Source organism: Parasteatoda tepidariorum, chromosome 1, assembly GCF_043381705.1.
Source record: "Parasteatoda tepidariorum isolate YZ-2023 chromosome 1, CAS_Ptep_4.0, whole genome shotgun sequence".
Classification (NCBI taxonomy): domain Eukaryota; kingdom Metazoa; phylum Arthropoda; class Arachnida; order Araneae; family Theridiidae; genus Parasteatoda; species Parasteatoda tepidariorum.
The window spans coordinates 43,288,321-43,315,911 of NC_092204.1; the positions used below are offsets into that span (position 1 = coordinate 43,288,321).

The 27,591-nt window shown below is 28.5% G+C and overlaps 1 protein-coding gene and 1 long non-coding RNA gene across 3 annotated transcripts in view; both read right to left on the minus strand.

The window, feature by feature from the left end:
- LOC107436148 (RNA polymerase III subunit E) overlaps positions 1 to 27,591 on the minus strand; it is a 126,871-nt gene that overhangs the window by 53,912 nt on the left and 45,368 nt on the right. The gene's annotated exons all lie outside the window — the stretch shown is intronic.
- LOC139425292 (uncharacterized) overlaps positions 8,256 to 27,591 on the minus strand; it is a 60,421-nt gene continuing 41,085 nt past the window's right edge. Inside the window, exons 2-3 of one of the 2 annotated variants that reach the window (XR_011636504.1) lie at positions 19,059 to 19,165; positions 8,256 to 8,508 (exon numbers count right to left, since the gene is read on the minus strand). This is a non-coding gene — a long non-coding RNA (uncharacterized lncRNA). Of the gene's footprint in view, positions 8,509 to 10,101; positions 10,357 to 19,058; positions 19,166 to 27,591 lie in introns of those variants that run through there. The other variant, XR_011636505.1, reaches the window with a different exon arrangement.

A 27,591-nucleotide genomic window follows, 5' to 3' on the forward strand; every position in this document is an offset into this window, starting at 1 on the left:
TATATATATATATATTTAAGTTTCTAAATTTTTCTAAAACATTTAACCGATTTACTCAAATTTTGTAACTTGTCATCTGAAATTACATAATTTAAAAGGAGATAAAAATTTATATAATGTTACAATTCAATATTTTTTAACCTTATTGAAGAAATTAATAAAAGTATTAAAAAATTATTAAAAATTATTTTTTTGCACGGAATGGTCAAGGTAAACGAATTTTAAAATTGTGAGCAAAAATCGTGCATTTTAACACTTCCCAAGATATGGTTAGATATGTAGAAAGTGAAATTAACTTTAAAAAGTAAAATCTTTCAACAGCTCTCCAGCCAAAAATGCTAGGACCATATTCTCCTCCCCCAAATTGCCAAAAAAATCCAAATCTGTAGAAAAAAGATAGCTTTATTTAGAGAAAGTATGCTTTGGTGCAATGTAATTAATAGTTAGCATATTTTGTAGTCAACCTTTTCAACCATTAGGATTGGCACTTAGTTTGTGAAAATCCCATCATTAGAACCAAACTTATGGGTGGCATAATTTTTTATTTTCATCTCTCGAAACATTATAACCGCATCTTACCAGAAGTAGTTTTTTAATTTTATTTTTATTTTATTTTAATTTATTATTTATTAATTTTAATTTTACTTTGCTGTACGTTATCTGAAGTAGACATACAAACAACATTCAAATTTTTAATTTTTTTTCCTTCTATCGAATTCCAAAGACATTATTTTTTAATTTTTAACTAATTTATAAATATAATAATCTTATAAATACAATAATCTTATAAATTTATGATGTTATTATTACACTTAATATCGTTGATTAGTTTTTTATTCTGGACACAGCTCGAAATATGTTTAAGAAGGATTTAAGGAGTGGTAAATCGTGTTTAAGAAAATAAAAGAAACAAAAAATGCTTTTTTTTAAAGTTCGACCTAAATTTAACAACTAAACAACTAATTCTATGTTTATTTTTCTTTTCTTATTAAATCACAAACTATGACATTACAGGTCTAAGTACCGGATTTTGAGGTCGGGTTTGTCTAGATCTATCACAGATATAACTCTCAAGGTGATCTCTTTGTGTTCAGAACTCTAGATGGTAAATAGAATTTTAGAAATCTAAATTTCTACAATTTAAACTTACTACTATCATTATATATAAATTTATCGAACCAGTAATAATTTATAGTTCAACTAACCAACTAATTCCATGCTTATTTTTCCTTTCTTATTAAACTACAAACCTTTATCATTGAACTTCAAAGTACCAGATTTCGAGGTCGGGATGTCTAGATCTATCATAGATATAACTTTCAAGGTAATCTCTTTGTGTTCAGAACTCTAGATGGTAAATAGAATTTTAGAAATCTAAATTTCTACAATTTAAACTTACTACTATTATTATATATGAATTTATAGAACCAGTTATAATTTATCGTTCAACTAACCAACTAATTCCATGCTTATTTTTCCTTTCTTATTAGACCACAAACCATTATCATTACACTTCAAAGTACCAGATTTTGAGGTCGGGATGTCTAGATCTATCACAGATATAACTTTTAAGGTGATCTCTTTGTGTTCAGAACTCTAGATGGTAAATAGAATTTTAGAAATCTAAATTTCTACAATTTAAACTTACTACTATTATTATATATAAATTTATCGAACCAGTAATAATTTATAGTTCAACTAACCAACTAATTCCATGCTTATTTTTCCTTTCTTATTAAACCACACACCATTTTCATTACACTTCAAAGTACCAGATTTCGAGGTCGGGATGTCTAGATCTATCACAGATATAACTTTTAAGGTGATCTCTTTGGGTTTAGAACTCTAGATGGTAAATAGAATTTTAGAAATCTAAATTTCTGCAATTTAAACTTACTACTATTATTATATATAAATTTATCGAACCAGTAATAATTTATAGTTCAACTAACCAACTAATTCCATGCTTATTTTTCCTTTCTTATTAAACCACACACCATTATCATTACACTTCAAAGTACCAGATTTCGAGGTCGGGATGTCTATATCTATCACAGATATAGCTTTTAAGGTGATCTCTTTGTGTTCAGAACTCTAAATGATAAAGTGAATTTTAAAAATCTTAAATTCCTACAATTTAAACTTACTACTATTAATGTATATAAATTTATAGGACCAGTAACAACCTTGTTAACTTTTAAACTGTTGACTTTTGAAGTTCTTTTTTTTTTAAGGAAAAAGAGACCAACTGAATAAAATGTAGTAAATGCAAAATATATAAAATAATAATTTAATGTAAATTACTAAATGCAGTTTAAAAAAATGTAGTAAATGTAAATTTAAAAATCAGTTACGCGAATGGACACTAACGCGTTGCGAATTTATTTGAATTCATTAGTATTCTTTAACAAAAGAACAATACTCATAAAGGAAGTTTGGAAAAAGGAATAAAATGCTATATCATTTTCATAAACGCGCATTTTGAGCTGCGTCTAGAAAATAAAGCTCACCAATGATCTTTATTGATGCTATTATAGTGGAAATTTTTCTAAAGTTTGTTGTTATTTTTCTTATTTAGTTATAAATACAATTATCGTATAATTTAATAAAGAGAAGCATTAATTCGTCATGTTGATCAAGTGGAGAATTACTAGAACAGTACTTTGATGAAAAAAAAGTTTATGTTTTAGGGAATTAATTCGAAGTTTGTTTTGGAAAAGTTTTTACAATTAAAAAGTTTTGCGTTGTTATAATTACTAAACAGCAATATAAAATTTTTTACTTTATTGATGATATTATAATAGCAATTTTTTCAAATTTTGTTGCTATTTTTTTATTTAGCTATAAATATAATCATCGTATAATTTAATAAAGAGAGGCATTAATTCTTTATGTTGATCAATTGGAGAATTACTAGAACAGTACTTTGATGGAAAAAAAGTTTATGTTTTAAGGAATTTATACGAAGATTGTTTTGGGGAAGTTTTTACTATTAAAAAGTTTTGCATTGTTATAATTACTAAACAGCAATATAAAATTTTTAATCCAGTGAGCTTTTAACTGCGCAATTTGTACAAGAAAAGTAAAAAATTAAACTAAGTTTGAAAATAATAATTGGAAATATGATAACAGAAATGAAATAATAATTCACAACAAGTTTTTTTTCTTTTAAGTAAGTTAAAAAAGTATTTTCTTATTTTTTAAAGAACATCGAGTTAAACTTGTATTTGCTTTGGCCCCAAGCTTTTAGGGTTAGAAAGTAGCTCCCTACAACTGTAAAAAATTCCGGTTAAAATGACGGAAAAAAGTACCAGCACCCTGAGAGTCAGTAATTTTCACCGTAAAATTCCTTTTTACCGTAAAATTTTACAAAGCAAAATGTCTGATATACCGTAATTTTTATAGTAATAAATCACTGTAATTAAATAAATATTTCTGTGGAAATTGCGGTGTAAAATTTGCAGAAAAAGTCCATTTTACGGATGCTGCACTCAAGGTTAAAATATTTTTTACCGTAATTTTATGCGAAGTTTTTAAAAAGTGCTGGTAGTCACAAACTCTGTTCTTGAACGTGAATGAGCTTTGGTGTTAAAACAAATTTATTTTTATTGCCAAAATGACTTTTATAATTATTTTTCAGTATTATGGCGTTTAGTTAAATCACTGTAATTAAATAAATATACCTGTGGAAATTGCGGTGTAAAATTTGCGAAAAAAGTCAATTTTACGGATGCTGCACTCTAGGTTAAAGTATTTTTTACAGTAATTTCATGCGAAGTTTTTAAAAAGTGCTGGTAGTCACAAACTCTGTTCTTGAACGTGAATGAACTTTGGTGTTAAAACAAATTTATTTTTATTGCCAAAATGACTTTTATAATTATTTTTCAGTATTATGGCGTTTAGTTAAATCACTGTAATTAAATAAATATACCTGTGGAAATTGCGGTGTAAAATTTGCAAAAAAAGTCAATTTTACGGATGCTGCACTCTAGGTTAAAGTATTTTTTACCGTAATTTCATGCGAAGTTTTTAAAAAGTGCTGGTAGTCACAAACTCTGTTCCTGAACGTGAATGAACTTTTGCGTTAAAAAAATTATTTTCATTGCCAAAATGACTTTCATAATTATTTTTCAGAATTATGGCGTTTAGTTTAAAATGTATTTTCAACAGCTAAAATCCTTTTATAAAATTTGTTTTTTTTTAATTCAGTAATTTATCTCGAAATTATAGACAGTTCTTAAAACTTTTACGTCAATCATCCAAATATTTCGTTAAAATAACCCCATATGTGGGGGAACATTCGTCAAATGTGTAAAATACAAAAAAAATTTCTGCAAGTAAATTTTTTTTAAGAAATGAGTGTTTTAAGTACTGAGTTATCATAACGAAGTTCTATGAGCGGAGGTGGCTGAAAGTTCAGACACCTTCAGATTGATGGGTACCAGCTTGATGGCACCAGTAAAGGGACTTAGGGCGCAGGCACATTGTCACCATCATGCCATTGATCTCAAACTTTTAATGCCTAATACCATGTTTCCTTCTAAACCAAGCTATAAATAAGCTATAGCTTGCTTTTAAGCTTTCTTAAACCATTTTTCCGAAAGTTTAAGCTTTCTTAGTAGGAGACAAAGTAGTAGTCTCCGTGTTTGACAGCTGGATAATGTGGGAGTGATTTACTTTACTTAATCTCAAAAAGTGTAGAAAAGCGAAAGTGTATTTTAAGTATATAAAAATGGAATTCTCTGGTAACCCAAACGCGGTAACAGGACTTAAACGTTGTAAAACGCGTATTAGACCAAAACTCTTACGAGAAATAAGTGTATGCGAGAAACACTGGTCATTGTCAACAGCATGCAGAAAAATTAAGAAAATGCGTGGGAACAAGAAGTTGATGGAGAAGACCTTCTTATGGTTGAAAATTGACTGCAATTGAAAATGTGAGGCATGCACAATAAATGGCAAATCTGCGATAAAATTATGAACATTTTATTTAACAGAAGATATTATTATAGTTACTATCATCAAATAAAAGTTACCATTAAAAATTACCTTAATTTCCATGGTGAAAAATTGACAGAAGTGGTCTCTTAACTTGAGCAGCATTTTCGAAAATAATCTCAATTTTGCAATTTTTCTCTGGATCGTGCGACAAATTTCATATGGTTTTATGAAAACTAATGTGGACGGATAACGCCTGTGGAGATCCTGTTAAATTTCAGCTACTACTGGCGATGTCACAAAAAGGAACTGGTATTTCTTGCAATGTGACCTGTTTGCTATGTTCCACAAGTACAATCTATATTGATGATAGTGGTTACTGTCTCGAACGATCTTGTTCATATCGTGTTTAGTTCACATGAATTTGTCTAGTTTTTCTTTAATTCCGGTCAGTCAAATACTTCAGTTTCTTCTTCAGAAATCCTAGTTTCATATTTTTATGTTGACAAGTCTATTTGTTCAGACATTGCGTAACAAAAATTTTTAAATAAGTAAGTAATGAAAAATACTTCTATTTATTCAAAAATACAAAAAAGTTATTAAATCATTGTTATTATTTTTTTAAGCTATTCATTTTTAAATATCGCACTATCTTCCGAGAGTTTATGCTATTTAAATAATTCTGATGAAAAGGTTTATTTTGAAATTCCATTAATGAAAAAAAAAGTTATGGGTTTTGGTAATTTTGATCATTCAGAAAAATAGTACAGTTGAACCTCGATTTGACGACGCTGCGCGAAAGCGTCATAAATAACGGTACGTCACTGTATCGGGAACATAAAAATCCCCATAAAAACTAAAATTTTACTAATTAGATTTCTTAACTATTTAGATTTTTTTAATATCTAAAACAATCTGAAACTTAAATGTAATTTATTTAGTAAATAGGAAAAAATTTAAATACTTTAAGGAAAAAAAATAATTGTTCTGTCTTTTATTGTAATAAAGTACAGAATTAAGTTGCCAACAAAAAAATTTCATCTATGCAGTACTGCTTCGTTAAGTGTTGGTAGTGGATATAAAGTTCCACAATCTTCTTCTCGATTAGATTTCCTAATTTCAGCAATTAAAATTGCCCTTTATTCAGAAGTCATCAGATCGCTATCACATAGCGAATACTCCATGATGTCAATATCAGGCTCTGATCTGAAATGCTGTCATTATTCTCCTGGGTTGGAACTGATGCGAAACTACCTTTCCTGAACTTTTCCAAAACATCGGTATTTTAAGGGAATAGTATTAGAGAATGTTCTGAATACCAGGATTTATTTACATTGTTAATGTGGGAAATTAAAGCGAATCACGCTGAAAAGACGTTAAAAGTGGTTTAGTCACTGGTAACGTTTAAATCCGAATTTTACTGTATGCACCTGTATTGAAATTCCATGGAAACAGCATTTTCACTCCTTACATTTTCCGATATTTTGAAATGCCATGGTCACAGTTTTCAGAAATTATATAATTCCTTTTAATATATAATCCCTGGCTGTAATTTGCGAATCGCGTGTTCGGCTCCTTTGTGTAAAATGAAAAAATTAAATGATTTTCGTATTTGTCAGATCCCATCATTTCAAAATATTTTACATTGCATAAGTTTATTTTCTGTTTTGTCTCAAAATAATTCCATTTGAAACAATTCCATTCTGTTATAACAAAATTAAAAGTTTGTGTAGGTTGTGCGTCTGCCCCCGCGTTTGTCTTTCTTATAACTCAAAAAGATTTGAGTTAGGATTCTGAAATTTAAAAAGCGATCGTGAGGTGGAATTTTAGTCCCAATCCTAAAAATCATTGAAAATTTAAATTACTTATTTCGGGAGAATTGTTTGAAAAAAAAGTCTTATTAGTATAACAGAGGTATGGATATAAATTGCCTCAAAATAATCCCATTCTGTAATAATAAAATGAAGAGTTTGAGTAGGTTGTCCGTCTGCCCGCGCGTTTGTCTTTCTTATAACTCAACAAGCGCTTGAGTTAGGATTCTGAAATTTAAAAAGCGATCGGGAGGTGGAATTTTAGCCCCAATCCTTAAAATCATTGAAAATTTCAATTAATTCCTTTGGAAGAATTGTTTGAAAAAAATAGTCTAATTAGTATAACAGAGGCATAGATTGAAATTAAACAGTTGATAATTCTTTTTTTTTTATCAAATGCTTAAAGATAAACTTGATTGTTGTAACTCATAACTATCACTAGTGGGCCTAGTGCAGTAGCATCATTTTCGGGGGTGAATGATACTGGGTATATTCAATATTTATTTCGATGAGTCGGACATCTAAGAATGCGTTTTGCTCAATCGAACGGGAAATCACCAAGAAGGACAACAAATAATTATGAATAAAATTTTTGAATTATTTTAGCTTTCCAAGTTGAGACTTTCAGATTTGTACATGACGGCGTAGTGTTACTTAATACCAATATATTGATTATTAACATCCTAAATTGCTATTGAAAAGGGCATTAAATACTTCATATTAAGGAGATCTCTGCCAGATAATTGTAAGTTAACAACTTTTCTTATTAAATTTTTAACTATAATTAGTATAGTTGTGTGAACTATATAAATTTAATGCAAGAATTTTGAGTAGAAAAAGAAGTTTTGACTACAGATAATTAGTGAGAGGAAAAGCACAAGTCCATTTTGTTGTAAATAGTGTTATGGAAAAACTATGTTAGCATATGACCATTTTAAATTTTATTCAGTGTAAGAAGTATAAGATATAAGAAGAAAAAGATAAAAGTTTTTACAGATAGTTAGTGCGAGAGTGGACAGAAGTGCCCTTACCACAAAGTCCTCTTTGTGGTAAATAGTAAAAGAGAAAAACTTTGTAAACAAACTAATTTTAATTTCCTTAGCGTTACCCAACAATACATAAAACTAGACTTTATTTTTTGTTGCAGCACTAAACATTTTGACAGAAGTCTGTACAATTTTTTAATCAATATATCTAATGAGATTTCTCTAAGGTTTGACCACGTCAAAATATCAAAATTATTTTGAAACAAAATTTTCCAATGAAATTATTGAGAATTGTTTTTATAATATAACGCAAGTAAAGGCATAATGCAATATTTTATAATAAATCAAATTTTAAATATACGACATTTTTAAAATTTAAGAACCCAGAAACTATTCGACCGATTTCGTTCAATTTTTTTTTATTTTTCCATATAAAATTACATTTATTAAAATGATATAAAAGTTTGTGTACCTCAGAATTCAAATATTTTCCGTCGATTATTAAATAAGAAATAAAATATTATAAAAAACTATTAAAAATTATTTTTTGTTTTGAATTATCTGTGGATAATTGAATTTTATGATTGCGAGCGAAAATTTTTAATTCGCTATAAAAGTTCCCGAGATATGGTGAAATACGAAAAAAATAAACTTCTGATTCTTGGGTTTAAACTTTCGATATCTCCTAGTAAAATATTAGAACCATACTTTCCAGACTGCAGCTACCCTCCGTATTTTGATAGGCAAAAATTCAAATCCAAAAACATACATACCTACAGAATAAACATACCGTTAATTTAGAGAGAGTACGCGTTTACATCTGATTTCCTAAGTCAAAATATCCTCTGCACTATCAAATAAATAATACCAAGAAACTGAAGCGATACGACGTTACTTGATTAAAAATTTCATTGACATGTTTCAAGCGCTCACAAAATAGAAGCCCATTTTCAAAGCTTACCAGATGTAAATGAGAAGAAACAAAAGTGATTTGAAATATAAAATGCAAAGTTGCCAACGAAAAATGAAATAATAAAGATGAGAAACAAGACTAGAAAAACCACGATAGCCGAGAGAGGAAAAAAAATTAAAAATCGAACAAGAAAAACCACAGTGGCTGAGAGGAGCAAATCAGGGTAAAATGCTTTCCACTTGCTATATAGAGGTGATAAGGAACTAATGTCGTTAACAAGGGAATCAACATTCATATGAATAAAACAAGATTCCAAGGCATCAAGGTAAGCTGACGTGACTAGGATGGGAATTATTTTGGCATTGTTGAAATTGAATTTTACCCTAAATTTCAACAATGTGCTGCAATTGATAATTTCTCGTATTCTTAACTACCTTTTATGATAAGTGAATGAAGTTTTTAATCAACTAATATCCTCTGTACTAATTAATTAACATAGTTGAGGTTAAGCCTTCGAACCATTAAGAATGAGTTGAGTACGTAAAAATCTGATAATTAGATCAAAAGTCATTAGGGTATTCAGTTTTTTTATTTTGCTTTCTGTACATAAAAAGTTTTGAATTTTGTGACAGATTATATATGAGTACATAGAAAGCTATTAAACTTTTCATTGATGTAAGATATAAAATATCATAAACCATAAACTATTTTCCTCCAAGTTGTTTTAACAGAAATTTTTATTTCACATTAAATGTTTCTAAGGGTAAGATTCTAACAATATGTTATAATTTTAATGGTAGACCATTTCTATAGGCCTTCTGTCATACAAAGCTCGAATTTCTGGGGAAGATCTGTGCAGTAAATTTTGATCCTCCATAACCGTGACTTGGTTGCATTGTTGAGAGGGAAGTTGTTGTGAATAGTGTGTTAAGACTGTTGTTGTCGACACAGCGTTGTTGGGTTGAAATATGGACCAGGGATTCTATAACTCGGACAGCCGATCGATGTCCTATTGATCAAGAGCTTCCTCCCCTTTCCTTGTCAACATTGCGCTGGCAAAGTCCTGAGGGACTTTGGACCGAAAACACCTTCTAAAGATTTACAAAGGGGCTACGCACAAATTGCGCTTTCTCTTTGGATTTAGAAGTTTTGAAAGGCTTATCCAATGTAGAACATTCTGAAATGAAAAGTATTCCAGTTAAACTCGTTTAACTCATTACCCCATCTGATTTAATTTTATTTATCACCAGGGTGATGGGGAAATTAACTTTGAAGAAAAGATTAATTTTGAATACTTTTATTTTCAATTTAACTAATTTATTTAAATTCTTGAATTTACTATCAGTTAAACAATGCGCAAAATAATTTTAAAAAAAACGATATACTTACAACCAATTGTCTAATAATTGGATATTTTGAAATGTGCTAGCTTAATTGTTTGAAAGGNTGAATAGTGTGTTAAGACTGTTGTTGTCGACACAGCGTTGTTGGGTTGAAATATGGACCAGGGATTCTATAACTCGGACAGCCGATCGATGTCCTATTGATCAAGAGCTTCCTCCCCTTTCCTTGTCAACATTGCGCTGGCTAAGTCCTGAGGGACTTTGGACCGAAAACACCTTCTAAAGATTTACAAAGGGGCTACGCACAAATTGCGCTTTCTCTTTGGATTCAGAAGTTTTGAAAGGCTTATCCAATGTAGAACATTCTGAAATGAAATGTATTCCAGTTAAACTCGTTTAACTTATTACCCCATCTGATTTAATTTTATTTATCATCCAGACGATTAATTTTGAATATTTTTATTTCAATTTAACTAATTTATTTAAATTGTTGAATTTACTATAAGATAAACAATGCACAAAATAATTTTAAAAAAACGATATACTTAAAACCAATCGTCTAATAATTGGATATTTTGAAATGTGCTAGCTTAATTGGGTATAATATAGCCTACGTCACAGGTTGTGTTGTTCCTACTAAATTTAACCCATGAACGGCATTTTCTGCGAGCCTAACTTCAAGCCACAAATAAACAAACGAAGTGTTCGATCGTTTAAATAGCTGCTCGCCAGATTTTATTGCATTATAAAGAAAAGTTACTGAAACTAAATACAACTAAATAAACAACAACAACTAAAACAAATAACAACAACTACTAATAACAATAACTAAATAAACAACAACTAAATTCCATTCGTTTAGCATTGCGTCATATGTTGTTCCTACTAAATCGAAGTAATTGTGTTTTTTTCATATTATACCCAATTGTTTGAAAGGGTAACCTTAAATATGTTAAATTATTTGAGGCAGACGGCATTTTATTGCGTAATCTGACACAACGGCATTTTATTCTAGGAAAGTGTATTTTCTTTTGTCTGATTTTACCATTTAAAAAATTGAAATTTGAAATTAGGTAACATTATCAATGTAAGTTATAAAATTACGATTACATCGAATTTCCATTTCTTAGAACGAAAGTTATTTGAGTGTTCTATACTTTACTTTGCGTACTGTGCATATTATAATTTATTTTAGAACAAACACATTAAGAATGACAGCCTTAAAAATAATTAATACATTATTTATCTTACGGATTATTTTGACTAAATGTTTTTTTATTCTTACTTTGTTTTATTCACACTAACTTGATTTTTATAAATGAAGGGATCTCAAATTCTGTCAATTTCCAACCTCCTAGAGCTCTGAAAGATGTATGAGTGAGAAAAAATATTGTGTACTGATATTTCTTTACTATGCTTTGGGTTTTTTTTCATATAAATAACAAAGTCTTGAAGTATTTTTAGCTACACGACTTATAGAAGTCGGATTTAATAGAGAACGTAAAAAGATTATTATTATATGGAAGAAATAGAAATAAATAAATTTCCTCATCACAACCATAATTTTTTTCAACCGTAAGTATTCTATAATTACGGTAAAATAACCAGCGGGATTAAGTTCAGTTTTAGTTGTATTTTACCAAGTAAACATACGTATGTGAATTAATTAGTTTATGTAGCGATGCCATCTATCGGGAGCGGCGTGAAATACTAGACCTTTTTGTGCTAAGAAGTTAATTGGTGCTGCTCTCTGTGCACGAATGAAAATTTTGTATTCTAACAGTCCAGAATCACCAATTGAGGAGTGCAGAACACTGAACGCTCCTCATGTGTTGAGAAATGGGAAAAATACTGTTATTTCAACGCTTGGACTCCGTTCAGCCAGTCATGAGATTCACTAAGTCCCCCTTTCGGTTGAACTGCAAGGAGCTAAGTGGCTTCATAAAGTATTCGCCACAATCTTATTATTATAAGATTATTAGGCATCCACTGCTATGTTATGCATCCGATGATGGTAAATAAAAATAGGAATTCATAATCCTTATGCCATGATTTAGCTTCCAGCTTTTGAAGAACGTGCACTCGATTCTCAATGGTTGTTGATCTATTTGATGCAAATAAAGCTCTGGTTGTTTAACCACATTAGGTGAAAACAATCGATAAACGACTTTTCTCACAGCTAACAGTTTGAATACCATCTTTTTTAAGGTTTTTTTGACTGTTTTTGGTTGAATATAAAATAACAATGAAATAAATCGTTATTTAACCATGTTAACCGAGAATTTTCTAACAATGTGGGAGAAAAATTGTGCTTAATTCCTTTTTGCTGGTACACATTCTGAATTTTTAAGTATAAAGTATTTATTGGAAATATAAGTAAGCACTTGCAAATGCATGTTAAACCTTTTCAATTAGTTACTTTCTAATCCGTAAGAATGTTTTTGGTAAGCATGCAGATAATTTGCATAATGTTACTTTTCTGTTTAAAACTTCATATTTAAACACATATTATTAAATGCATACTTAAAATATATTGAAATTATATATATTTTTTTTATTCCTTGTAAATGACGTAAGTTTCTCAAATAGTGCAAAAACTTTCCAATGACAAAGAGTCAACCGATAATAAGCAATTTTTACAATATTTCTCTTTTTAATTTTAATCTTTTAGTTAGTTGAAAATATGAATAATAGTTTTGTTCACAATAATTTCGCTTTTAAATTCTATGTCGTAAAAAACGAATAAAAAACTTTAAACTCTACATATTTCTAAAAAAGAAAAACAAACGATTTCTATTTATAAAGATGTATTCATACATTTGCAAGTAATTCATTTGAGAATTATTTTTTCTTACTCTTATTTTTTTATTGCTGGAATTGTTCGAAGAATAGTTTCTGGATAGATTTTTTTTATTCTGTGCAATTTTTATTTTTCATTTTTCTTTATTCCGCATATTCTGTGGAAATCTTTTCAAGCTTTCGGCTCCTTTTTTTTATGAAGAACGTCTTCTGGGTTCGCAATCTACTTAAGGAATTCTTTTCCTTTTTGAATTCTTTCTTTCAGTAACATGCAATGCTGGAAAGCAGTTCGATGCCTTTTTTACAGCTACCAAGAGATAAAAAAAAATCTATCGTAACATTTTTTGTTTCATGCTTTGCTAGTGTGGGAAAGAATTTAACATGGTGTCGAAATGCTTTTTATTTTTTTGTAGAATAAGACCTTTATGATAGTTTTTTAAAATTTCGAACTGAAATTTATGCGTGGTTAAGAGAAAAAATTAGATTTATAAAATTAGGTAATTAAATTTAAATTGAAATAAAAAGTTAAATAAAAGAAACATGATTGCAATATAGAACTTCTTCAGAGGGCGCAGGCATTCATGAGGGAGCTCTTTTGTAAATAACTGTTTAATAAAACAAACGTGTTATTTGAGCCATTTTGAAAATACATAAATATAAAAAAAATTCGCATTCAATACTTGAAAGGCAAAACAATTTGTAAAGCAAAATTGAACTAAGTATACGTGCATAAAACTAATATACAAGTTTTTACTTGTATACTTAGTTCAATTTTGGTTTAAAAATGGTTTTGCCTTTCAAGTATTGAATGAGAGTTTTTTCAAGTTTTATACATCTTCAAAATGATGCTTTTAAGTGAAATAGTTGATTACGAGGATTGGAGGAATTTTCGTACCTTTCAAAAAAAGTATGGTCAAAACTATAAAACTATTAGCTTATGGTAAAATTTATCGTGTTTCTATCGGAACACCAAAAAGGTCTGGTAGTTTTAGCGAAGCGCTTTGGTAATGATTTAGTTAAAATTAACAATAAAATGAGGTTTTATAGTATGTGAAAAAATTTGATAATTGGGGCAAAATTTGGTAATTATATCAGCATGGCAAAAAAAACCAATTCGGTTAAATTTACTATTCAGTATGTATTTTTTATACATGTATACATGTATTTTTTACTAAATGTAAAGTAATAGAAATTATAATTTTGATTACCAGAATTTCTGCTAAATTGTTCTGCATGAACGGAAAAATTTCCAAAAAAATGGTTTAAATTTATTAAAAATATATAGTTTCTTTTTTTTACCAGAAATGTCATTACCATGCAGTTTGGTAATTTTACCAAAAACTTTTTCTGCATATAAAGCTAATAATTCTGAAACTTATCGTTTTAGTAATATTTGGTTTTTTAATTTTAATTTGCAAATTGTTTTACCTTATAAGTTATTGATTGTGAATTCTTCAATTTTTATGCATTTTCCAAATGGGGTATTGGAGCATAACTAACATTTTTGTTTCGTTAAAGAGTTAGTTACAGAAAATCTTCCACATGAATGCACGCAGGGGGCCTCCAAAAGAAAACCTGTATTGCTTTCATGACTCTTTTATTTCATTTTAAAATTTCAATTTATGTTGAATTCCCTAATTTTTATTAATGTATTAAGATAAACTTTGGGCTTATGTTGTTTTTGTGCTGTCCCAGGTTTGCCTTACCTTTTGTTATTTATTTTATACTAAATATTTGAATGCTTTTAGCAGATTTTTATTTCTTATTTTATTGGAGTCAAAGATAATATAGTTTCTCATCAAAATAAATATAGTTGCTTCTTGCCAAATTTCGAATTTAAAATTGGTAGAAGAGAAAATGCACTATCAGTATCAATATTAATTTGTAATTAATTTCAAATAAATTTGTAATTAATTAAAATATTAATATATTCAGTTTTTATAGATTCAGTATCAATTTTTATCAACTCCTAAAGGCCATCGAAAAAGTAAGCGAATTTCCAACAATAGATTCCTCGAAAGTGAGGAAATAGATAACTTGTAGGATGACTAAAAAATAAATTTCAACGAAAAATTTCTGAGTGATACAATTCATATTTTACAAGTTTTTAAATTGAGAATTTTAAACAAAGTCTGAAGCTCAGAATCAGTCAATATTTGTTTTGCTTTTATTCCATTATAGTCTCAAGCTTTGATTAAATTAAAGTCTGAAGTTTTAAATCAATCAATGCCTAAAGCGTTCGTTCAATTTATTTCTCTAACTTTGATACAACAGCAAACAATCTCTTTTCTTTAAAAATTGCTTCGGTTTAGTAAAAAGTGTATAGTGAGGTTTTAGGGGAAAGATATTTTGAAACGCGTTTTTCTATAAACAAAGTCGGTATTTAAAATGTTTTTAAATATTATTCTATTGAGCCCCGATGGAGCGGATAGAGCTTTCGCCTCCCAAGAGATGAACCAGGTTCGAATCCCAGTGGGGGCTGGTTGACACGAGTTCTGCTCCCGGCTCCATCGATCACAGTGTTGACGTAAAAATATCTCAGTGGTAGAAGGGTTATAGGCTAGAATCCCTTTTCCATTTTGATAACCGTAGGAGGTTTTCCTCTCCATGTAACGCCAAATGTGAGTTAGTCCCATCAAAAAGCTCTTCACGAAGGCTAGTTAGTCCCAATGCTTAATCCAGGAGTTCCTTTGTCTTTTGCGTTGGGTTCAAGATTACGGAGTAGAACACTGATACGCTTAAACTCAGAATTGGTTCGGCTGTTCAACGCCGATTATAAAATATTCTATTCTATTAATGTTAGAAATTTTGTTAAATCAATATGTGAAACTTTTATTCAATCAATACCTGTTTGAATCTTTAATCTGATGAATGCCTAGCGCTCTAATTCAATCAGTGCTGACACTTTGATTCAATCAATACCTGAAACTTTGATTCTACAAGGACAATAAAGTTTTAGTGTCTAATACTATTTCAGCTTAGAATCGAATGAAATTTTGAAACGAAATTCAACGATTTTTTTACCCATAAGTGCGTTCGTCATGAAACAATAAATTCGATATTAAAATTACTTTAAAGTAATATTCAATCAATATATGAAGCTTTGATTCAATTAATACATAAAGCTTCCTTCAATTATTGACATAAACTTAGATTCAATCAATATCCACAATGACATATTCGTATTTATTTCGACTGTTTGATGTAATTTTTTTAAAACTCTTTTCTTTAATTTCAATTAGTTATTTTATTTTTAAAGAAGAATTCTTCCGCATGGTTTTTAACTACTTCCTGATGTCCTAGAGCTTTAAAATTTTGCTCAGATGCGTATTCCGATTAAAATACAACAGTTTAATCTTTCCAAAATTTAAAAGAGAAAAAAATATTTTACAAAAAAAGTGAAAACTGAGAGGCCACGTTTTACGTTATTTTGACGAGTGAAATATTGAAAAAGCCTTAAAAATAATCTTGAAGCATGAGTTATTAATTTTTAATTCCATTTTTTTTCGAGAGTTTTATATTTTTTGCATTAGAGGAAATGCTCTACCATACAATAATAAAAGAGACTCTCAGTTTTTGGCATTTTTTAACATTTTATCCAGAAAAACTTAAGACATTATTTTGTAACTTTAGATGTGTATGCGATTTTTCACACTTAGCAATAAGGCTTCAAACTTATCCAGATTTAAGACAGAAAAAATAAATTACTAAAGAAAATAAAAGTTTTTGGGCAACATATGTCAGAAAATCAAATAATAAGCTTGTAACTTGTATCGATTGCTTTAGTTGTTATTTTCAATAACTGCATAAAATTTCGCAAACCTAGCTTAAATATTTATTAAGATATGGTTAATGGAACAATTTAAATTTAATTGCAAAATTATTGTTTTAAAATTTAAAAAAATTCGTTTAAAACTGCGTTAGATATGAGTACTTAAAATGGTTTTTATACTGCGTATGCGAAGAAAAAATTAATTTTTTTCCATAACTTTGTAGTGAATCGTATTTGGAAACTAAGGAAAAGACTCTGATTTAAAAATAAACAGTCTCAAGAAAGTTTATAATTTTTTCTTACAGCTTTAAGCCTAATTGCTAAGTATGAAAAATCGCATTAGCTAAACACCTCAAAAGTAACACTCAAGATATTTCTTGAGAAATTTTTAAGAAAAATGTCAAAAACTGAAAAGTGTCTCTTCCATTATTGTGTGACCTTTCTCATGATACAAATGACCTTTTCTGAATACGTTTCCTGAAAATGATTTATACAAAATTAAGAAAAAAAAGAACTTAGCTATAATTGAAAATTTTAAAATACTTACTCATTATTTACTTTTTATGTTCAATAAAAAAATATAAGGAAGTGAATAATTTATTTGTTAATTGTTAAAGCGAAACTAAATAGTTCTTCAAATAATCGTGCGCTTCTTTCAGTACGAAATACGCAACACACTGCTTCAACAGAAATCTCGATTCCCAAAATAAATGCATACTTTAAAATAAAACTTCAAAAAAAATAGCAAAATACCTATGCAGTACAAATAAAACGAAATAACCATTAATTCGATTCACTCTTAATTGTCGTTATTGTTGGGGGGAAAATGAACAAAAAAGTAAATTAATTTCTTGTAACACGAAACTAGTTTGCCTTTTTGCACCGAAGCAGGAAGATAGGAAAGTCCCGAAACAGCATTATAAAAAATAATGATGAGTATCTATGGTAATGAGATTATTCTTTATTTTAAATACCGTCCCCAATGTTTTTCTTTTCTCTTTTTGCTGTTGATAATTATCAAGCAAAATCCTTCCATGGACAGTTCTCAGCATTAAAAAAAGGGCACATTTTGCTCCACTTGGCGAAAAGAATAACGGAGAAGGATTTTTAATTAACTGAATGTAGCAACGGGATATGTTGGGTTGTTTTCCATTTTTTTTTTCATTGAATTTCTTTCGATATAGCGTACAGCATTCTTAGAACAAAATATTAATTATTGTAAATACCTGAACAAACATTTTTTGCCTTCCTATAATAGAAGCATAGCTGGAAAAACATTTCGAAGCATAGTTTAGATTGTAACAGGTTAGTTATATTCAGCTATTCTTTTGCGAGAAAAAAATCTAAGATATCTATGTACGCAAAATTATTAAGAATTTATAAAAAATACGAAAAAAATTTTAAAAAAAAATTAATGACTGATTTATTAATATGTAGTTATTAGCTGCTACAGTGTTGTTTTGATTACATGCTGAAACTATTCCATATCAAAGAGGTATACGGCAATAATAAAATTTTAGTACATCTAATACATAATATTTGTTTTTGCTCAAAATAATTTTTAAAAAATCAATCTATGCTAAAATCTATGTCTTAAAAATGAAAAAATTTAAATACTTTTTTTTTATTAAAATAAAGCAAACGATTTCCATTCATGAAAAAAGTATTCGTATATTTGCAAGTAATAAATTTAATAATTATTTTACTCTATTTTTTTATTGCTATAATTGAATACTCAAAACTAGTGAAGAAGAATACCACAGAAATCAGATGATTATCCCTAACCATGTGGTTGTGCATGGCGTGTTAACGTTACATCTCTTAGGCTTGGTTTTCATCTCATGGAATCAATTTTCGAATCAGATTTAATTAACCGAATCATTTGTGTTGGGTTGTTTTCCCTTTTTTCGTTGCATTTCTTTCGATTCAGGGAACAAAATATTAATTGTTTTAAATATCTCGGAAAATATTTTTTTTATGTAATAGAAGAATAGCTGGAAAAACATTACGAAGGATAGTTTAGATTGTAACATATTAGTTATATTCAGCTAATATTTAACAAGAAAAAATTCTGAAATATCTATGTACGAAAAATTTTTAAGACTTTTACGCAAATCGAATAAAATAAATTAATGACTGATTTATAACTAAGTAGTTATTAGTTGCAATTAATTATTTTAAATATCATGTGTAAGCCTCAACTAAAAAAATTGCAATTTTGTAAGTCAAACTGCAATTATTGCGTCACAATTAAGTTTCACAATTTCTATTCTAACTGTGCAATTATTATTTTTTTTTCATTAGTTTTTTATTGAACTATTATAAATCTATTTCTTTTGATCACACTGAGGTTTTTTTTTATTCAAATAATTTTTAATAAAAATTAAGAGTTGAGATAAATCAATATAATATATATGAACATGAATAATTAATAAAGCATCAATATCTGATTATCCTTATTGTTCTAAGAGCTTATTATCATTATATTTTTCTTACATGCTACTATGAATCAGGCTGTATTTCAAGATCTCCATTGGCAACAACTCGTTAACTGTTTTGGCAACCAATCACAGAGCAGGCACTCTGCTTTAATGGCGGCCGTACTATAATAGAAAGAAACTGATTAGAGAAATTATACATATTTATTTATTTCGAATTTGGATATTTTCGTATTTGGGCAATTCATATAATATGTAAATTGTTCACCAATAAAGTGACTAAATATCTATACTACTTAAAAAGAACTGAAAAGTTATTATGTTTCTTTACCTGGCACATATTTTTCGTTTTGTAAACAATTTTTATTTGATTCGTTTAAAAGTAAACATTTTAAGCTATAAATTCTAAAGGTAAAATAAACAAATTTACAAAAATAGTGGTTTGTGCTCCTCCTTATACTGTTAGAATTTTTATTCTAAAATTACTGTAAAATAACCAGTAACAGTCTGCCCATCCAATTTAAGGTTAAGTTTACAGTCAGGAACATTTCTTTACCTTTACGGGGTTTGCGACCTATTAAACTGGTATGGTTAAAAAAAACGTGAGCACAAAATTGTATGGTTTAGTTTCCACTTACAACTAGTATGATTTCAGAACCATAAAGATGAATTTTAGTTAGGTATTGCTAGGCTATTTGTTAAGTAATGGATATTGAATTTAGGTTGTATTTGAGTTGTGTTTTGTTAAGTGAACCTTGAAATGTGGATTAATTAGTTTATTTAGTGGTGCTATCTATCATGAGAGATTTGAAATACGAGACTTTTGTGTTACGTAGCCCTATGGAGCTGCCATATATGTGTGAATGAGAGTTTCAAATTACAATAGTCCAAAATCACCAAATTAGGATTGCCGATGACTGGAAACTCTTAGTGTGGGAAAGAAACGGAAGAAATATTCTAAAGTCTGCTCTAGGACAAGTCTAAAGTCTACACTTGTTCATACGGGTCGTCTCGGCTAAAATATGTACACATCTGTAAGGAACTAAGGGATTTCATATGGTATTGAGCACTAACTTATTACTATAGGATTATTAGGTATCCGCTATTGTGTTAGAAATCCGATGGTGGAGAATTAAAATATGAATTCGCAATCATTATCACATGGCTTATCTTAAACTTTCGAAATTCCAGTTAACTGAGGCCGATAAAATTCTGGTTCTTTAATGGTATTAGGTGAAAAAAGTAAAATTTTAGGTGAAATTTTTCTCTCAGTTTGAATGCCATTTTTTTAATGGTTAGTTGACTGTTTTGAATATAATAAAATAGCAATTAAATGAATTGTTATTTATTTATAGTTTGTGAGAAATTTGTAAGAGTGTATAGGAAGTGACGGGCATATCTATGCATACTTATTTATTTACCAAAAAAAAAGGAAAATCATCTCTGCATAGACTTATAGCAATATCATATTCTCTGTTTAAAGCTTTAAAGTAAATTTCTGTTCTTAAAATAATAGTGTCTGTCAAAATATTCAATATTTTTTGTTTTTACCAATTTCAAATTTTTTTCTTTTTGATTAGCAATCAAATGTTAAACACGCTGAAGACCCTCTCAAATTTGATCCGAAGTTTAAGTTAACCTTCTCGTTCTTTTATCAAAACAAATTCAAAAATATCGTATTTATTTATTATATATTACAAATCTATATTTATTTTAAAGCTAAAATTTACAAAATTTTTAAGTTCATATATTAAGTTATGAGTAAAAGAATTCTTTTTTCAATATAGAATTAGATCATTAATAAGGTAGTCAGGAAATAAAAATTACGGATGATGATTACATAAAAGCAAAATTTTGAAAACTAATCTTGGTTAAATTATGATTTANACTTTCGAAAATACTTGTTAGATAAATTGTTCACCAATAAAGTGACTAAATATCTATACTACTTAAAAAGCAGTAAAAAGTTATTATGTTTCTTTACCTAGCACATATTTTTCGCTTTGCAAACATTTTATTTGATTCGTTTAAAAGTAAGCATTCTAAGTTATAAATTCTAAAGGAAAAATAAACAAATTTACAAAAATAGTGATTTGTGCTCCTCCTCATACTGTTAGAATTTTTATTCTAAAATTACGATAAAATAACCAGTATCAGTCTGTCCATCCAATTTAAGGTTAAGTTTACAGTCAGGAACTTTTCTTTACCTTTAGGGGGTTTGCGACCTATTAAACTGGTATGGTTAAAAAAACGTGAGCACAAAATTATATAGTTTTTTTTACCACTTACAACTAGCATGTTTTCAGAACCGTAAAGATGCAAATTTAGTTAGGTATTGTTAGGCTATTTGTTAAGTAATGGATATTGAATTTACGTTGTATTTGAGTTGTGTTTTGTCAAGACAACCTTGAAATGTGGCTTCATTAGTTAATTTAGTGGTGCTATCTATCATGAGCGATGGGAAATATGATACTTTTTGTGTTACGTAGCCCTTTGGAGCTGCCATATATGTGTGAATGAGAGTTTCAAATTACAATAGTCCAGAGTCACCAAATTACTGGAAACTCTTAGGGTGGGAAAGAAACGGGGGAAATAGCCAAGATTCTTTGTCCAAGATTCGTATAGGATTATTAGGCATCCGCGGTTGTGTTAGAAATCCGATGGTGGAGAATAAAAATGTGACTTCACAATCATTATCACATGGCTTATCTTAAACTTTCAAAAATTCAGCTTACTGAGGGCGATAAAATTCTGGTTCTTTAATGGTATTAGGTGAAAAAAGTGAAATTTTTCTCTTAGTTTGAATGCCATTTTTTAATGGTTAGTTGACTGTTTTGGTTGAATATAGTAAAATAACAATTAAACGAATTGTTATTTATTTATAGTTTGCGAGAGATTTTTAAGAGTGGGTAGGAAATGGCTGGCATGTCTATGCATACTTATTTATTTACCATTAAAAAAGGAAAGTCATCTCTGGATATACTTATAGCAATATCATATTCACCGTCCAAAGCTTTAAAGTAAATTTGTACTTAATTAAAAAATACATAGAAAAAGTAAATATATAGTAAGTTAAAAAGTAAATTTGTATGTAATTAAAAAGTACCTATTTATCAGGTTTCTTTTCTTAAAATAAAAGTGTCTGTAAAAACATCCAATATTTTTGGTTTTTTCCAATTTTACATTTTGTTCTTTTTGATTAGCAATCAATGATAAACACGCTGAAGACCCCTTCAAATTTGATCCGAGGTTTAAGTTGACCTTCTCGTTCTTTTATCAAAACAAATTCAAAAATATCGTATTTATTTATTATATATTGCAAATCTATATTTATTTTAAAGCTAAAATTTACAAAATTTTTAAGTTCATATATTAAGTTATGAGTAAAAGAATTCTTTTTTCAATATAGAATTAGATCATTAATAAGGTAGTCAGGAAATAAAAATTACGGATGATGATTACATAAAAGCAAAATTTTGAAAACTAATCTTGGTTAAATTATGATTTACAATATTTTTTGAAATGCAAAGGTAAAATAAAGCGCAATGAAATTGACAATAAACTCTCTCTATTGAGCCGGATCTGAATAATGAATTAAACATCACAGAAGAGCTGAAATGAAACAATGAACAGGAAAAGAGTGGGTTGCACATTTAAATTCTCGGAAAAAATGCACCATGTAGAAATCGCGGGTTGAACAAATTTTGCAACTTCTAAGTTGCCCTTGAAAATCTCGGTATCCGCAGCGAGAGGGTGATTAACTTATAATAGTATTAGTTATAACACTGATAAGTTAAGTTATAATAATGATTAAGTTATAAATGCTACATTGGATCACAATCCATACCAGCTTTTAGTCTGTATTAGACAATACATGGAAAATTCGTACAATTGTGTTTGTGCAATTTGTACAATTGTGTGCCAGCATAGCCTAACGAAATAAACCCTATAAATTGAGCTCCACAACATTAATTTCAAATGGGGTTATTGTTTTAAAGTTAAATTTCAAATTGAGTTATTGATCCGTGTTTATTCTTACAGCCTTTACTTTTTCTATTTTACATTTGTCACTTGTGTGTGGCAGAAGAATCTTTGCAAGTCAGTACCATAGTTTTAGGGAGGATTTGGGGGACCAAATTGCTCTTCGACATTAAACATTACTTGATTAATGAGCTATTGTACGGTAAACAGGATGTAAATATGAAAACGTTTTCAATATTAATTTTTTGTAATTAAAAGTTAAGGAGAAAGAAAATATAACCGAAAACCCCTTCGAACATACATTAAAACTACGCCACTGTTGCAAGTATATTGATGTAGCTCGGCAGTGAGAAATATTCTTGTCTCCTACATTATTCGAAGACAAGTTAATTTGAAAATCTCATCATAATTAAAATACTACTTTTAAATTTTGTCATTCGCCGCACTATTTTAAATAAGTGAAAATAAAATTATTCCCCTTCAAACAAATTATATAGATCTATGCATTATAACTGCACATAGAACTGTTATGAATTAATTATGACTGTACAAGTTCGTTTAAACTTTTCATTAGATAGCTGAACTGAACAAATATTTTATTACCATTTAAATATGAAGCAGACAAGAATCTGAAATTTGAAATGAGATCGCCAAACGGAAGAACATAAATGTTTCAGTTGAAATATTTCGCAAGCGACATTTATACATAGGTAAAAATTTTTAACAAGCAAGACTTTCTCAGCTTCACTCTTTCCTTTTCCCGAAAATGCTTGTAATTCGATAGATACATTTCTTCGCTTTTACTCATGAGTATCTGTAATTCGAGATGTCGCATTCGTGCATAATTATATTTCTGCTTTTTCGCTTCGAGGCAAAAATCGTTTGGTACGATATTCGAACCATTTCTCCATTTGAGAAGTTTTATACTCAGCTGGAAGCAAAGAAACTACTGCAAGCCATTCCTCCTATTTTTAATTTCATTTATTTATATGCTATTCAAATAGTCTCTAACAATTCGCGCGGAGGAAAAATTTTCTGGAGAACTTACATGGCTCTACTTTCGAAAATACTTGTTAGAATTGTTTATATTGTTTTCTTAAATTGGCAACACCGAGTTTCGTCACAGAAAGGCATTCTTTTTATTAAAAAAAAAAGTAGGAATATCAGTCTCTTTAATATAATAAGCTCTTTTCTGAGCAAAATTCATCTCAATAAGGTGAGATTTCATTTTTCTTGCAAAAAAAAAATTACTCTCCGTATTTACTCAAACGTTATAAAAATATAAATGTCCAATGAAGTCACAACTAGTAACTAGGAAACGGTAACATGTATAACAGACTTATTTAGAATAATTTTCGCACCAAATCAATAATGTAACCAAGGATTTTGAAACGGACAAATTTTTCCTATTAATACTAAGATGCAAAAATTGAACATTTAGTTGAAATTCAAGAAGTACATTTTTTTCTTCTAAACAAGGAAACAAATTTTAAATTTATAATGACTAACTATCAGAGTTAGTAAGAAAATCTTAGCAATTTGAGTAAAATTTTGTTACAAATCAAGTGATTAAATTTATCTAAATTGCAGCAAAGTATTAAATGCTAATTTACGATTTTATTAATTATTTTAAAGCTAATTTACGATTAAAATTCTTTTAGTTGTAAATTAAAAACGTGTTTAAAAATATGAAGGACCAAGAAAAAATCGGGAAATTGAATTTTTCCATAGCTTTTGTGAAAGCTTTCTACCACTTTATTTATGAATAAAAATAGAAATATTTTCGTAGAGGAATATTTTTTTCGTATTTTCTACGCACTAAATACCTGTGGGAAAGTCATCGTCGTAACAAACCTAAAACATTTAAAGCTTTAAATTAAGTTTAAAAAAACTTAAATATAAGTTATTTCTGAGAATCGTATAACATCTTCAAGTAATGTTAAAAACAAAAGATTGAAATAAAAGCTATTGTTTGGATATCTATAACTACTTAGTATTTTAAAACATAACTAAAGCTGACTAATTTTAAAGTTTAAAAGAAAATCGATATTTAGTTTACGTAAATTTTTAATAAGTAATGCTTAATCTTTCTTCCTTTCTTTTATGTTAAAATATAGAAAAATTTTGCACTTATTTTCGATAAAAAAAATATTTAAAAGAAATTTTAAACATGTATAAGTCAGCCAATGCATAATAATTATATAAAGATTATGCATAACGATTTCATTCAGTGTTGTTTTAAATACAAATACATGCTAAAATTTTCCAGCAATAAAATTTTCCCGCAAGAGGTATGCGGCAATAATCAAATGTTAGTAATATTTTATAAAATTTAGTTTCCTTAGTCAGTTGAAAATACGAATATTTATTTTTGCTCAAAATAGTTACACGGTTAGCTTTTTTTTAGGAGAAAAGCAGACGGTTTCCATTTATAAAGATGTATTCTTATATTCACAAGTATTTTATTTCATAACTAGTTCACTCTTATTTCTTTTTTTGCTCATGTTGAGTGCTTGAAATTCGAGAAGAAAAATACCGCTGAAATTACATGGTTATGCCAAATCATGTAGTAGTGCATGACGTATTAACGAGATTCAGATCAGATTTAATAGATTTAATTGGATACCAGCAAGCGATGTCACGTGTGGATAAATCGTAGCATTTGTTTATGTCATGATTCAGCAGCCAATCAGGCTCGACACATAGGCTTAACATCGCTTGCAGGTAAACAATTAAATCTGAGAGATGTAATGTTAACACACCATGCACAAGCCACGAGATTTGACAAAACCATGCGACTTCAGTGGTGTTCTTCTTCTCGAGTTGCAAGAGCCCAATTGTTCAAAGAATAGCTTTCGGGAAGATTTTTTTTATTATTTTGTGCAAATAAAAAGGATATTATCTTAAATAACGAGGATAGAAAAGATAAATCTTAAATATGGTCTCAATAATTTCGGCGGGAAAGTTTAGACTCCATAATTTTAATTACAAGATTTGCGTATTTTACCATATCCCGGAATGTTTTAAAGTAAATAAAAAAAATATTCACTTCTCAATCGAAAATCATCATCAATTATAAAGTAAATAATTTTTTTTTATCCAAAGACAATTCCAGGTAAAAAATATTTTTTATTCTTTTGCTTAATAAGGGGAGACAAAATATAAAATTATTAAGTATAAAATTTTTTACAGCAGGCTATAATATGTAATTTAAAGTTAAAAAATTTGAGAGAAATCAGTTGAGTAGCTTTTAAGTTATAAAACTTCAAAAGAAACTTATTTTAGAAATTCTTTTTCTCAAGAACTATTCGACCATTTCGTTCAAATTGTGAATTTTGTCATTTAAATTTACCAAGTTTAAAATTATGTAAAAACTTGTATAGATTATAATTGAAAATTTTTAGAAAAACATTAAGCAATGATAAAAACAAATTTTTAAAAACTATTACATATATGGAATTATCTTAGGTAAAATTAACGTTATAATTATGTACAAAAACTTTTCGATTTGCTTTCATTTAAAAACCTTTAAAAATTTTATTACCGGTGAAAATTTAAGAGTATTTTCAAGTTTTAAACTTTTTTAATTTGATATTTTTGAGTTGAAATTTTATTTTATATTTTTAGATTTTTTATTTGAAATTTTATTTTGAGATTTTGGATTTGAAAATTTATTTTTTATTTATAAATTAAGTAGATTTTATCCTATATTATTAGAGGTAGTATTCAAAAATTTTAATTTATTTAATGCCGGATTAAAATTAAAGAATAGAAATAAAATACAAAAAAATATAAATACACTTTTCTGATACGAATTTCTCCTTTTAGTATCTAAAAAAATTTATGTTAGTACAATTTAACTTTAATTTTTTTAAATTGTGTATATAATTTTAATTTTAAGACAAATGAAAATGAGCAAGTAAATTAAGCTCTAATTTGAAGCGATATGAAAAGAATGGCTCAAGCAGTTCCGTAGTTTGTCTAGTGAGAGTGAGCAGAGCTGTCACTAGCCAAACTATGGAATTTTTTTTTAAAAATCACTAGTTTGTTTTGGGATTATTAAACTGCAAAGTTACGTTTTCTAAAGAATGAATATCAATTCACTCCAAAATTTTGATTTGTTTGCCGCTCTAACTGTAAAGTGTATCATTACGGATTGGACAGTTCAAAAGAGTGAACTAAACGATCTGAAAAGATCTGTGTCAGTAGTTTTGGGCAGCAAGCGATAATGAGTAGGGCGTTGAACCCCTAGTTTTCTATTAAAAAAATGAAACATTAAGCTTTTTCATAGAAAATTTGCACATTTAAAATCGTAATCAGTAATATTTGAGTCACGATGACTCAGGAGATAGAGTAATGAAGTAGTAGATGGATCATGAGCTAGAATCCCCTTGCTGTCGGGCTAATTGTGGGAAGAGCAATATTCGACCATGTCAACCTTCATGTATGAAAAGGTACCCCGACATAGAGTCGAGTTAACATGTCTTATATACTAGTGAATTGTAGTTGTAATTTTGTAGTGGTAGATACGCTACAGTACTCCCCCACTAGAATTATATCTGTGATAGAATTCGATGAACGAATACCACTAGTTGATTCATTGCTGTTTT